General features: G+C 47.1%; 1 long non-coding RNA gene across 1 annotated transcript; it reads left to right on the top strand.

Moving 5' to 3' along the window:
- The first annotated feature begins 1,003 nt into the window (after positions 1 to 1,003).
- On the top strand, positions 1,004 to 8,027 carry LOC104160608. Its single transcript, XR_696440.1, has 2 exons — positions 1,004 to 1,310; positions 7,609 to 8,027. It is a non-coding gene; the product is annotated as an uncharacterized LOC104160608 (long non-coding RNA).
- Positions 8,028 to 8,454: the final 427 nt, after the last annotated feature.

Below are 8,454 nucleotides of genomic sequence, written 5' to 3'. Positions count from 1 at the left end.
ATAAGAGGGTGACTTGATCTTTTTGAGAAAAAGGAGAAAAAAAAAAAGACTTCCTTATCTTGATGATGTTTGCTCTGAAGTATCATCTTGTGACTGCCAGAGTCTGCCTTGCAGGATCATTCAATTACAGCTAGCTCCCGCGGCTGGCATCGCTTCCTTCCTTTTGGAGGTATCATCGTATTTACCAAAGTATTCCTTGTTCGTCCTGGTATTCTGAGGCCTCTGTTGTCACCTGTTTGCATGGTGTACTTTCAGCCCCGTGATGCTGTCCTTGCTCACGTGCTAGAGCAGGATACGACCAGCCCTTCAATTAGGCAGGGATCTGAAAGGAAGAGGAAATCAAGATAATGAACCAGTGAGGAGCACATCTGAGTCAATATTAGGTATCTGATGGTATGATGAGCAGTGAATGAGTCCTACCCCTTTTGGAGGGTCCCAGCCTGTTTGCCTACAATAACTATACAGATCTCCTAGAGGGAAACTGCACTGCACTAATGAGGGGTGTTCACACCAGTCAGGCTCTGTGTCTCCTTCAAGGTGCTCTGGCTCTCCGCCATGGGGAATTTTTCACTATGCAGAGTACTTTTCTTCATTAAAATGGCGATGGTAAATAGCTGTGAGGTTCCTCAACGCCTACTTTGTTGAACTGATCTACTCCATAGCTGGCAGCTTTTTAGAGCAGGAGACATGAAGTTACTAAACCCATTCATTTCTCACATGCACCCACGTTTCTAATGGCTATGGAGATCCAGCTTTAAAGTCCTCTGAGTGCCATCGGAATGAAGAGCACTTTGTAAAGATGTTGTAATTATTATGGGATTTAGGGGTGTGTGGAAATGATTCATGGAGACATTTCCCAGCCAGCAGGCTCTTGGAGCTAGGTGAGCTCTTCCCTGGAATGTGAAGCACGCAGCAACTGGGAGGAACAGGTTTGGCAGGACATTTTAAGTTGTTCACGGCACACAGCCTCTTCAGAGCCACATCCCTGCTTTACCGACCTCCCAGCTGGATGCTTTTCTCTGCCACGCTGGCCCTGGTGAGCTGGAGAGGATGGACACGCTGCGAAGGAGCCTTTCTCGCTGGAAGAGGTACCACATTAAGGTGCACCTGGCTGACGAGGACCTGATGATGCCCCTGACGGTCAAGCCCAGAGACACAGTGATGGACCTACGGGCTCACTTAGTACGGGAGGGCGTCACTTCCTGGAAGAAGACGTTTTATTACAACTCCAGGCAGCTCGAGGAGCATGAGACTCTCAAAGAAGCCAATATCCAGAATGGCTCTGTCCTGCTTCTTGTCAGCAATAAAAGGTAGGCAAGGAGCTCATCTGCAGCGGGGGTGGTACAAAGGAAGGGGAACGCTCTGCGTATGTCAGCCCCTTGGGACGCTTTCCTGTTGGGGTTTGCAGAAAGCAGATCAGGAACTCAAACCCTGCAATTTCCAGCAGGCAGATTGAGATTCAGGGCTCTTCATACCCAGACATGCCATGGTGTAAGGGGGTAAAAGGAGGAGAAATTCCGGTTGATGCTGCCTGTCCTGTCTCTGATCAGTTTTCACTTTCCTGACTATGTGGCCAAGCACAGAGGGAGAGACAAGACATGCAAAGAGCAAGGAAGACTGTGTGACATGGGGAGTGCTCTGGGAGCCTCTCACTCATCCTCATTCTTTCTTCTTGTGCCTGGCTCTCTCCATTTCTTTTTAGTAGATACTTTCTGCAAGTATTTGGGGGTGGCACAGCCCTGCTTTGACAGGGAAGAGCTGTGAGCCACCAGCTTACAGCAAAGTACAGTGAGTGCTGGACAGAGATGGCAAGAGGCGGCGGGTTCCCAAAATGTGGCCAGATTGCTGCAGAAAGTACAGTGAGACTAGAGACTTCCAGGATAGCAAGTGCAAAGGAGATCAATCAGGGCAAGTTCCAGTGGGAATGAGAGCTGAGATAATGGACCTGAGACCCACTGGCCCACAGGATAATTTAGATTCAGTGGGGTGAATTTATGCCCACCTCTGCTGCCTTTCCTAATGCTTGGTTGTTGCTGCCAGCATGATTAATTCAGTGAAGCATTTTGGGGATACTGGGTAGAAGAGGTGCACAGCAGAGCACGGGCGTATTGTGTCTAATTCAGCTTTCTAAATTCTGAGCCCTCCGAATTATGTGTCTATGCTGATCAGAGTTTCCTCTGCAGAGAAACCTGCACTAAAGACTTCAGTTCCTGATTATATGCCACATACTGGAATGGTCCTATTTTCCAGTCCAGAGGCAGCTTGAAATCTCACACAAAGAAGATTTAATAAAGCATTTCCTTTCGGAGCTCAGCCAGACACAAGAGATTTCACATCGCTCAGTTAACTGCAAACCCCAAGTCACCCACGGCCCCCTTCTCCAACATCTCATTTCAGCTCTCTGATTAACTTGGCTCAGCTCCTCCTTTTCACCTTGTTTTTAATGGCAGGAGCATTTCTATTTGTTGTTGTTTCCAGTGTTTATTTTCCTAAAGTGTACAGCATGAGTGGTAAATGCCCAGGTACTGGGGATACATTTCTCTAAAGGCTCATGGAGGTGCCTGAGCTATCATTGTAGCATGGCCCCCCTAGATATTTTGGAGATAAGCTTGTGTGTGGCTTGGCAGTCATCATCCTGCTCGGTACCTAGTCTGGGCTGAGTGCAGCCTATGTGACTCAGCACCCTGCCAGATCCTCAGCATACAGAGGGCTGGTTTTTAGAGGGCTCCCTTTATCACTTCAACTGGGAGTTAGGAAATACAGAATGGGAGAAGGCAGGTGCTGCATTGCAACTGAGATTACAGCACTATTTTGAGCCTTAAGATTATTCGGCCAGATCTTTAGGTATTATAAATCCATGTTGCTACAACAGTGTCTGCAGAGATACACTGGTCTGTATCAGCTGGACCACAGTGTGCAACCTTGGAGAATAGGAGGAGAGTAGCCTATGCAGTGTTGGGACTGTCTAGGAGCCACAGGAGCAGAGCGGAATAGAGAACACAGTGCTGGGTTTGGCCAGCAGACCTGAGGATTCAAAAGTTGGTTTTAGTACTTCACCAACTCAGTGAAGTATGGACCCTCTCCATCAAAGGTCAGCATCTGCTTCTTAAGTTCTCCCTGAAAATCTTGGTGTCTCCTACTTACTCTTTTGTACTGAGATGCCAGCCAAGCAGAGCAATATTAATTCCAAAAGTGGAGTTGCTCTGATTGCCAAGGTCTGCAGCTCAGTGTCGTGCGTATAAATATTAATGGTCACTCTGCATGCTATGTGTTCTTACGAGGGGCTCACGGGACAGTTTACTTTGAACTAGAGAAAACATGAAAATGACCCTATTTTTCAAACCCCCCCTTAATGCCTTTGTAGATAATTGGCATTTAGCAAAGGCCAAGTCAGCATTTCCACTTCTTGCTCATGTTTTCTGGGGTTTGTAACTTAGTCATAAAAATTCACTTAAGGCTGCAGCTTGGCAGGAAAGGGATCTGCATACCAGCTAATGCTGAAAATTTATTTGGACCTTAGTGTTTAAAAGTTCGAGCAAGCCATTTTGGAGTTCAGTCAACATGACCTCTTGCCCTGGGAAAACACAGGGGCAGGCCAGAACTGGGAATATCACATCCACTGAGGATGCAATTCCCCCTTGTGCAGAGCTTGTTAATCACATTACTGCTGCACTGATTGAGATTGCAATCCTGCTGCAGTAGAAGCTGAGCAAAGAACATGCTGAAAAACAGTTTCTGCCCTAGAGAGGTACATATTACAATAACATGGTTTTCAAGTGGGTAAAACAAGCAAAGCAAGACTTGAAATGTGAATGAACAAGCAGAGAGAGAAACCCCCCAGCTCAGTGGCCTTGGGCCAGCCTGTGGTGTTCAAGCCATCGGTGCCCAACACAAGGAGACGACCCGTGAGTCTTGACACGAAAAGAGCAGCGACCCAGCACAGATGCAAGAGCATCCACAAGGACATGCAGCAGGCTGTCCCAAATGCCCGAGGCGTGATCAGTCCTGGCACTGTGGACCACGCCATGGCAGAACCTGTTCGGCTGGCTCTGGAGGCGGTGCAGGGCCCCAGAGCCAGGTAGCTGCTCAGCTGGTCTGGTGGTGATGTGGGAGTTCCTGAAACTGGTACGACTCTTCCCAAATTTTGTCTGCCCCAGCGAGCCACCCAGATGCTCTTTGCCGGCTGCATGCTGTGGAACACCAACCAAAGAGGCCTCCCTTGGTGTAGTCAGCAGCAGCGCTAGATAGCAGGTGTATGGCATTAGCTGCTCCTTGTTGATTATTTGTTGGCTGCATTTTGATGTTCGATGTTAGGTGGAGGGATATTGTCTTGAACTGCTGAATCCACCACTTAATCCATGAGCTGTTTCAAATAGAGGACATAAATGGGTGATCCAGAGTGATTCCCAGAGGTGCTGTGTGCCCGTCACTGACTGTTCCTAAAGATGCACAGCTCCAGCTGGATCTGGACATGGTATAAGCACAGCACATGGACAGAGCCTTTGCCCTTGGTTTCAGGCTCCGTTCTTGTACAGTCACCTCTAGCAGTCAGTCAAACAAGGTCTGTACTAATAAATTAACTAGGGCCTGGACTGCTCTCTGTTACGATGTTGGAGTGTTGCACTGCAGTTTTGGCCCAGTTCAGATGCATTTCAGGAGCTAGCATGGGCCAGGGACTGTTCCTTATGGGCTGTTTGGATGTGACCATGCAGGTTTGGAGGGTAAGAATTTAATATGAAAACATTGGCCATTCTGTGCCAGCTGTTCTCTCAATGCAGAAGAAAGTCCCAGGCACATTTCATTTACCGGCATAGACTCAGCCACAGCATGTGGGATCCTCTCAGTCTTTTGGAAGCCGAGGTTCACTGAGGCCAAGCAGCTATTGTCATCATACACGGCTTGCCTGGAGAACGGAGTTCAGTAAGTCATTGGTGAATAGGTTAAACAAAGTAGATGCCGGTATTGAGTTTAGCAGAAGTCTATTATCTAGAATCTATTGGTGTTGATTTTCTGGCCTGGAGCCACCTGAAAACATCTATCTCGGGGCATTAGCTCAGTTACCATAACAACTCATCTCGGAACAACTCCTGACAGCTCAAAGAGCAGACCAAGGTCCCACGTGGTATATAAGCCACTCTTAGGTCAAGATAAGCATGTACAGGATTCTCCCTCTTCTGCAAACCAATCTCAGTGTCCCTGGTGAGTGCCAGTGCTTATACAAGCTTTAATATGCTTGGGACTCTGTTTTATCCTTCAGAGGCTGTTCAGCCTAGTTTTCCAAAGGTCCATCCACTCAAGGAGCTACCTCTTGGCAGAACAACAAAACCATCCATCTTTGGGGAACCTGGCTAATTCCCTTATTGGCATTCAGTTTACAGTCTCTGATTTTTGGCCTAATAAATTAAAACTGTGAGCCACTTGCATAAGGTCCAGTTTAGCTGATGCTAAGAAACTACTGCCTACATGTGACTCCTGTGATGACATAAGGATCGATGTTTGACATAGACACTCAGCAGTGGCTCATTCCAGGGTTACAATACTCCACTATCCCGTCATCCCTTATCACTCTCACTGGAATTGCCTGAGAAGCAGTCACCAAGCACAGCAGATGATGCTGGATCTCTAGAAAGAGAAACCAGAAAAATAATGGTGTCTACACAGTTCGACCCTGCATAGAAAGCCAACATTACAGCCCAGACATGAATTAAGTCCCTCACACCGGGTTTCAGTGTGATTTTGCGATGCCTGCTCCTTGCATTGACCTTCAGTTGCTCAGCAATTACTCCTCAGCATGGAGGGGAGACTTTTCGCTCCCATCCAGCTACTACAGACTTGCCCTGTTAAGCTTAGGCCTAGCAGCAGGCTTCAAGGCATCTCACAGTAGGATAACGATCCTTTAAATAGCACTGGGAGTCTCTCTTCTCAGGGAGAACTAATTAAGTTCTTCAGCACATGCTTAGACATATGTTGACCTGCTATGGCCTTAACAGGCCTGCTTCCATCTACTGGATAAATAACAGTGGCTTAAAAAATATCCTCCTAGAGATGTGTTACTTAGGCAACAGCCAGGTGGGGGACTGACTTCATCTCTGTGGCTGAAGGTAATATTTATGTGTATTACTCACTGGCCAAGCTCTCCTGGTGTAAACTCCTTGAAATCAGTTAAGTGATTTTTAAGTTCTGAAAGCACCAGTGCATTTACCTCTGCTGAACTTGTGCAGTGTACAGGCCAGAAAATGACACCTGTATTTAGTTCAGTTACTTACTGTTCAGCCCAAGAAGCTCATTTAACAAAAGCAGAGGGTTGCATCAGTGGAGAACATGGTCCATAAGATCTGAATTCCTCCCCTGTGCAGTTGCATGGGATTGCAGTAGATGAAACTGAGCTAATATGTCCCATGGGGGGTCTGTCTTTGCTCTAGGCAAAGAATTAATGAGTGGAAAGTATATTGTAAACTAGTTTTTTTTTTTTTTTCTGGTGTGATACGGCACAGCTTCCTGGACTTCTCTGTAGTTGTGCTGATTATACGAGGTGAGGATTTTGTCCAGTTGGGATAAACACCCTCTCCTGTGTGCTGGTGTTTTATGGGGCAGATGTGCTACAGGGTGGGCTCGCAGCAAATCCTTAGCTATCACATTCCCTTGAAATTTCAAGTGAAGAAGCAAGTGCTGGAATATGAATCCTCTTCTGGGTTTTGCAGAAAACCCAACCAGCAAATGGTATCAGCCAAAGTAGACTTGTAGTATCCTTTGCTAGGACCCAACAAAAAACCTCACCCCATAAACTCTGAAGTTCTCTAAGTCCTGATGAAACGTTTGCAGCACAGGTTAGGTTTCTTGGCTGCATAATTGCAAAGAGCAGTTCACAGGAGTCAAAAGACTCAGCCCTGCACTTACAGGCTCGGCTGGGTGGGGTGGCTGCCTGGTAGAGCTGCTGCCTACGGGCCATGAGTATCTTGGTTGCAGTCCAAGGTGTGATAATGAGCTCTCTAAGCAAATGCTAGCCCTGAAGAGGTACCCCTAGAAATTTGCAAAAGCTTTAGCCTCTGTTCTGGAGACCCCAGGGGGTAGCCCTAGATGATTTCTAAGGGTCTTCAGAAGAGTAACTAAGAAAGTAATCCCACTTTTACTAAGTTAAGCCTTTGCAGGGTCTGTACCCCTGTCAGAAAATGTTTATGGAACCATAACCCCAGAAAACCACCATTTAGTGCTAATGCATGGGGTGAGCAAGTCTAGAGCAATTCAAGATCTCTCTTCCTGTAAACATCCTCAAAATGCTCCTAAAGCTACAAGCTGCCCTTGTTCTAAGATGAAAAATGGATTTCCAGGAGCATGCACTAAAGAGGGAGAGCCTTGCTTGTGGGAAAAAGGCTTCCAGACAGTTGCAGATTATCGGAAGGAGGGTGAAGGCTTCTTTTGCGGAAGGATAAACAGGTCTGAAACCCTGCAAGTGGCTTATCCTCAGCTATACAGTGTGACTGAAAAACCAAAACAGTCAGAGGATCAGGTTTAAATTCTCCCCACGCCAGGGTCAGTGCCTCCTTGGTCAAATGCCAGTTTTGATTGCATTTCTGCAGTGCTCCAAGTATTTGCCTCTTTCTTATTCAGATAATGCCAAAGAGCACAGCCAAAGCCATGAGAGATGGGGAGTGTGACAAGGGCTGAAGGGAAGCAGATGGAAGAGAGCTTGGCTGTGGAAAGGCAGCCTGGCCACCAGCGTTTGGTAAGTCCTCCCTGCACGCCAGCTCAAGGACTGTTCAGAAAGCAGCTCCGAGTGTGTTCAGCACAGTGCCCATGAATAATTAACCCAAACAAAACAACAAATAACGTTTCCTCATCAGCATGCCATGTGGTCTCAGCTGCCAAAGGAGAAGTGTGGGTAAGACTGATGCAGCTCCTGAGGCCAGTGAATCAGAGTGAAATGCCCATGAAAGGGTGACTTCTGCCTGGGTGATGAAGTGAGAAGGAGCCAAGGTGGACTTTGCTTAGGGCCCTAGATGGGGACATTGGACACCTCAACCTCCTTCTGACTCTCTCACAGGATTCCTCAGTAAGTTGTTGATCTTGGCCTTTGTTTTCCTACGTGTAAGTCTGAGATAATTTATTCTTCCTTTTCTTCCACTCTTTGTCCATCCAGCTGTAAGTCACTCAGGTTAGGGACTGTCTGGGCTCTTAAGCAGTTCCTATACACCGGGGCCCTGATTTTTAGGTTGAAGGCTCTGTACAGCAAGTAAGTGGTAAGCACACTATAGACAGTCCTGGAGCCTGGCAGCCTTTATATATCCAAAGGACAGAGACTGGTTGGTCGCTGTTATGACGTCTACTTCACCTGACATTGGGGACCCATTGTTACACCAAAACTGCCTTATTTTTGAGCCAGGGTTTATAAGGCAATGAGCCTCTTTGTGTTGTTCTTCCATCTGTGTGCCAGTCCCCCCGCTCCAATAACTTTTG

This window comes from Cariama cristata, unplaced genomic scaffold (assembly GCF_000690535.1).
Source record: "Cariama cristata isolate BGI_N322 unplaced genomic scaffold, ASM69053v1 scaffold28124, whole genome shotgun sequence".
Taxonomy (NCBI): domain Eukaryota; kingdom Metazoa; phylum Chordata; class Aves; order Cariamiformes; family Cariamidae; genus Cariama; species Cariama cristata.
This window is presented reverse-complemented; position numbering and strand designations above follow the sequence as displayed.